Genomic DNA, 6,150 nt, shown 5'->3' on the forward strand with positions numbered 1-6,150 from the left:
CAGCAGAAACCACTAAATTAGGAAATTGCTAAATTGGGAATTGTATTCCAACCCAGAACAAAAAATGTGCTTTGACGGACACTAAATAACTTGCCCAGCCACAACAGTACAGCAGTAACGACAGATTTAGCTGCATATAAATTTGAGGCCTAGTATTTAGGCGCTGGGTGACAGGTATAGATTTACTGACAGAATTAGACTTGGAAATGCACAGTAGCGTGTGTGTGAAGTTATTCAGAATGACCCTATGTGCACCTTGAATCTGATATACCCTTTTAGGGATGTATTTAAAGTAGGTCTGATACAGCAGAAACCACTAAATTAGGAAATTGCTAAATTGGGAATTGTATTTCAACCCAGAACAAAAAATGTGCTTTGACGGACACTAAATAACTTGACGAGCCACAACAGTACAGCAGTAACGACAGATTTAGCTGGATATAAATTTGAGGCCTAGTATTTAGGCGCTGGGTGACAGGTATAGATTTACTGACAGAATTAGACTTGGAAATGCACAGTAGCGTGTGTGTGAAGTTATTCAGAATGACCCTATGTGCACCTTGAATCTGATATACCCTTTTAGGGATAGATTTCAAATAGCTCTGATACAGCAGAAACCACTAAATTAGGAAATTGCTAAATTGGGTATTGTATTTCAACCCAGAACAAAAAATTTGCTTTGACGGACACTAAATAACTTGCCCAGCCACAACATTACAGCAGTAATGACAGATTTAGCTGAATATAAATTTGAGGCCTAGTATTTAGGCGCTGAGTGACAGGTAAAGATTTACTGACAGAATTAGACTTGGAAATGCACAGTAGCGTGTGTGTGAAGTTATTCAGAATGACCCTATGTGCCCCTTGATTATTATATACCCTTTTAGGGATAGATTTAAAATAGCTCTGATACAGCATAAACCACTAAATTAGGAAATTGCTAAATTGGGAATTGTATTTCAACCCAGAACAAAAACTGTGCTTTGACGGACACTAAATAACTTGACCAGCCACACCAGTAACGACAGATTTAGCTGGATATAAACTTGAGGCCTAGTATTTAGGCGCTGGGTGAAAGGTATACGTTTACTGACAGAATTAGACTGGGATATGGCCAAAAAATAACCACACTATTGATGGTTAAATGCACTTGGTGTGACAGCTTGACTAACCACACTACTGAGGGTTAAATGCACTTGGTGACAGGTGCAGCTTGCCCCTGATGTAGTATACGGCCAAAAAATAAACAGACTATTGCTGGTTAAATGCACTTGGTGTGACAGCTTGACCAACCACACTACTGAGGGTTAAATGCACTTGGTGACGGGCGCAGCTTGCCCCTGATGTAGTATATGGCCAAAAAATAAACAGATTATTTTTGGTTAAATGCACTTGGTGTGACAGCTTGACCAACCACACTACTGAGGGTTAAATGCACTTGGTGACAGGCGCAGCTTGCCCCTGATGTAGTATATGGCCAAAAAATAAACAGACTATTGCTGGTTAAATGCACTTGGTGTGACAGCTTCACCCTGATGTAGGATTTAGCCAAAAAACAACCACACCTTTGAGGGTTAAATGCACTTGGTGACAGCTTGCCCCTGATGTAGTATATGGCCAAAAAATAAACAGACTATTGCTGGTTAAATGCACTTGGTGTGACAGCTTCACCCTGATGTAGGATTTAGCCAAAAAACAACCACACCATTGAGGGTTAAATGCACTTGGTGACAGGCGCAGGTTGCCCCTGATGTAGTATATGGCCAAAAAATAAACAGACTATTGCTGGTTAAATGCACTTGGTGTGACAGCTTGACCCTGATGTAGGCTTTAGCCAAAAAACAACCACACCATTGAGGGTTAAATGCACTTGGTGGCAGCTTGTGCTGGCGCAACACAAGACACAAAATGGCTGCCGATCACCCCAGAAAAAAAGTGACTGAAAAACGCTCTGGGCAGCCTAAAAACAGTGAGCAATTCAATAGCCGCAGTTCAATCATCCACAGCTGCAGATCGATCAATGGATGGAGTCTTTTGGAGGAGTTAATCAGCCTAATCTCGCCCTACTGTCGCAGCTGCAACCTCTCCCTACGCTAATCAGAGCAGAGTGACGGGCGGCGCTATGTGACTCCAGCTTAAATAGAGGCTGGTTCACATGGTGCTCTGGCCAATCACAGCCATGCCAATAGTAGGCATGGCTTTGACGGCCTCTTGGGGCAAGTAGTATGACGCTTGTTGATTGGCTGCTTTGCAGCCTTTCAAAAAGCGCCAAGAAAGCGACAAACACCGAACCCGAACCCAGACTTTTACGAAAATGTCCGGGTTCGGGTCCGTGTCACGGACACCCCAAAATTCGGTACGAACCCGAACTATACAGTTCGGGTTCGCTCATCCCTACTTCTGAGAGACACTGCCACTCTGAGAAGCTCTTTTTATACCCAATCATGTTGCCAATTGACCTAATTAGTGTTAATTGGTCTTCCAGCTCTTCGTTATGCTCAAATTATCTTTTTCCAGCCTCTTATTGCTACTTGTCCCAACTTTTTTGGGATTTGTTGACACCGTGAAAATTTGAATCAACTTATTTTTCCTTTAAAATGATACATTTACTCGGATTAAATGTTTGATCTGTCATCTATCTTCTATTACAAATAAAATATTGACATTTGCCATCTCCACATCATTGCATTCAGTTTTTATTCACAATTTGTTTAGTGTCCCAACTTTTTGGGAATCTGGTTTGTATCTAATATATGACACAGGAAAGCAGAGAGCACAGCAATAACACTACTTTCTCTCTCAGATCTGCAAAATACTGCATACAAGGGCTGCTGGGGAAGTTCTTATATAATAAGGAGTAAGCAACTTTCCTATTGGTTACTAGGGATTTTGCTAAGCTCAGACATTGCAGCCTTCTCATTGGCACACAAGCAAGAAGGGAGGTTACCATTGAAAAAAATCTAGAATATTCAAAATTACAAATATATATCACTATATTCTAAATACTCGCAAATTCTCGAAGTGCCAGAGCAGCCAAAGTGCAGGGTGGGTGGCTGCTCCTCACGTTCCCGGCCGGGTCTTGGTTTGGGCTATAAAACAGAGGCAGCACTGTCAGGTGGGAGGAATTTACTCCTCTCTGACAGTGAAGCTCTGTCAGTCGCTGTGTTGGGACCTGGGAGTTTGGGCCTGGGTAAAAGCCTCCTGACTTGTTGGCGTGAGAGCCGGTGGTTTCTGCTATGTCCAAGGACTTCCGCTTTGCTGCATGGTGTGAACAAACACCAGACTCAAGGTGACTGTTTTCCTTGAAACCGACTTTTTGTTTTGGTTATCCTTATGTGTGAATAAACACCAAACTGTTTAAATTAAAGACATTGTTGTTGACTCTATACTGTGTCCAAAAGCCTGTTTACCAGAGCAAATTGCCACAATAAGTAGAGCCTCCCGACAGAGTGGAGAGGGAACCAGCAGTAATTTTGTGTTGATGTCACTGATAATGATGAGCGGCAGGGGCAATATTCAAATTTGCGATATTTTGCAAATATTTGGGAAAATATTCGTCATAAATTCGAGAATGTGAGAATTTGCCATTATTTTCTGGATTGCGAAAATCGGCAATGCAATATGCCAGTATTGCGCAAGCAATACAGGCGTAGGTCACTTTTGCTACATTTTTCAAGCTGCTAGGAGTTTTCTGAGACTGGAGAAAATGGTTGGCACGGCAGAACATTACAATAGCTTTATATGCTGATAGAGTGCTCCAATATATTCGCAATTAATGATGTGCATATTTTTGCACATGTACAACAATACGTGCAACTTCACATTTTAGCAGGTCTGACTAAATATTACTGATTGGTGCAGTATTGTTGTGAACTTGTGACATCACAGCACTATGTCTATATCACGATCTAACCTACACTGACTGTCTCCCACTAACTATCTGTATTATATATACAGTATATAAGCTAACTATCTAATGTAATGACACAGCAAAGCACAGAGCACAGCAATAACACTGCTGTCTCTCTCAGAACTGCAAAAAACTGCAGAAAATGGCTGCTGGGGAGGTTCTTCTATAGTAAGGATCAGGCAACTTTCCTATTGGTTGCTAGGGATGTTGCTAAGCTCAGAGAAAGACATTGCAGCCTTCTCATTGGCCCACAAGGAAGAAGCATGGAGGGATCATATGTTCAGATGAAAAAAAAAATCTAGAATATTTGCGATTAGCACTATATTCTAAATCTTTGCAAATTCTCAAAGTGGCGATATTCACGATTAAAAGTCGCAATTCGAATATTCGCGCCCAACACTAGTCACTGATAATTTTGCTCTTCCTCTGATCCGTCAGAACAATAACCCACAAAAATGGATCCTGTCTGTGGAGCATCTGCCTTCACTTGGTCAGCATTTGGTCAGTAATCCATCAGTATTTCTAATGCCCAAAAAAAACAGGAGTAAATGCAAAATAGAGATGATATGTGAACAGAATATTTGCATGCCTTCGGTGTATTGTACCCACTCCTGCTTTTGGCTACCAAATCACAAGCAAATTCTTTGGGGGTTTTTAATGGTGGAGAAACAAAAAAAAAAAAAGTGCTTCATCAACAAGAATTGATTGACTACCCATGTCTGGGAGACCACAATGGTAATGCATATAGATCATGAAATTTATGGGGTATGGCTGATAACTGGAGGACAGTCCAGCAAACAAGCCAACTCCAGCTCATTCCTACAGTGCAGGCTACACAATCACAGCTGGAAGGTACAGGCAACACCCTGAAATCTTTATAAATAAGCCTTAGCATGTGCAGGTCTCACAGCCGCTGTAACAGAATGGTAAGAGGCAGTATAACATGTAGTAAGAACTGCAGGGATCATGTCTAAGACATGTAAGACGTCCGGGGGTCCCGAACATTGTGGACAAGGTACAAAATTAGAGTTGTCCATGTGTTCAATACTGGATCTTATTGATGGCCAGCTCCGTGATGAATCCCAGCATTCGGATTAGGTAGTCCATACTAAGGAACTTCTTTTTATTCACAATGTGCTTATGCCACAGATGTCGTCACCTTGACGAGCTGGGTTGCTGATAAGTGGATTTTAAAGTGTCTGAATAACTGCGAGTAAAGACATTGGGATAAATTGTCCACTTCCTCCAACGTGACCTCGTCCTTTGATTTATGAATATCATTCCATAAAGTCTTGAAATCCTCTGCGTGGATGACATAAGAAATGTCCATGCGAGGTTCGACGGGCACAGAGAAAACAAGCTCTGTGGCCAACACTGATTCAGACACGTCATACCCAGTCCACATCGCTGCTAGCCACGTAAGGTCCTGAGAACTGATCACCAGATTACCGAAACAACAGTCAAAGTTTCTTTGGAACCATGTCCCTACGATAGCCGTGAGAGCCTCAGAGCCGTTATACAAGAACAGCATGAGACAAGTAAATGTCTTTGGTAACACCTCCACACAATCTAATCTTCTGTGCTTGCCTTGGTGAGTGGAGGCTTGGATGAAATCTGTATGAGCACAGCCAGTGGATCTCTGTCATTTCCTTTGAATCCAAGTAAACAGTAAACTTTGGCTTTTAGGTTCAGTTCTGAGCCCACTTCAATGGCAAGACCCTTCTGCTTCTCGGCAGCTATGTTGGCAGACAGGTCTTTGGAATACTCTTTCAGTCTGGTGTATGAGAAATTATACATCTGTGCCACGCTATACAGAGTCCATTGTTTTTGAAGGAGCAACGCAACCTGTGCCAGATCAAGAGTTTCCTCCAAGAGGGTGCACTGCAGTATTTTTCTTTCAGACAGGCTTTGCAATGCAGACCGTCGTCGTGCAGAGGTCAACCTTCCGGGAGTATACCTCGGGCTGTGAAAATGGCTGCTCCTTTGTGATGATGACCTACTTCTTTGGGTTATCACCCCATCGGTTGGTGTTTGCATATCCTTGCAATAAATTATGTTCCGGTTCACTGACTGTAAACAGTGATCTTGACAGACAAATGTATCAAACTCTGCCACCATCTTTCTAGGTGTCACGTCTCTAGTCCCCTCACCAGCCAGATTTACCAGTATCTGTTTCAGGACATGAAGCAGTGGAATGACATTGTTCATCCCGTAATCCTGGCAACTGACAAATGACGTGG

The 6,150-nt window shown here is 42.2% G+C and overlaps 1 pseudogene; it reads right to left on the minus strand.

Annotated features, from left to right (window-relative positions):
• Positions 1-4,951: 4,951 nt before the first annotated feature.
• On the minus strand, positions 4,952-5,947 carry LOC122939422 (annotated as a pseudogene).
• Positions 5,948-6,150: the final 203 nt, after the last annotated feature.

This window comes from Bufo gargarizans, chromosome 5 (assembly GCF_014858855.1).
Source record: "Bufo gargarizans isolate SCDJY-AF-19 chromosome 5, ASM1485885v1, whole genome shotgun sequence".
In the NCBI taxonomy this organism is placed as follows: domain Eukaryota; kingdom Metazoa; phylum Chordata; class Amphibia; order Anura; family Bufonidae; genus Bufo; species Bufo gargarizans.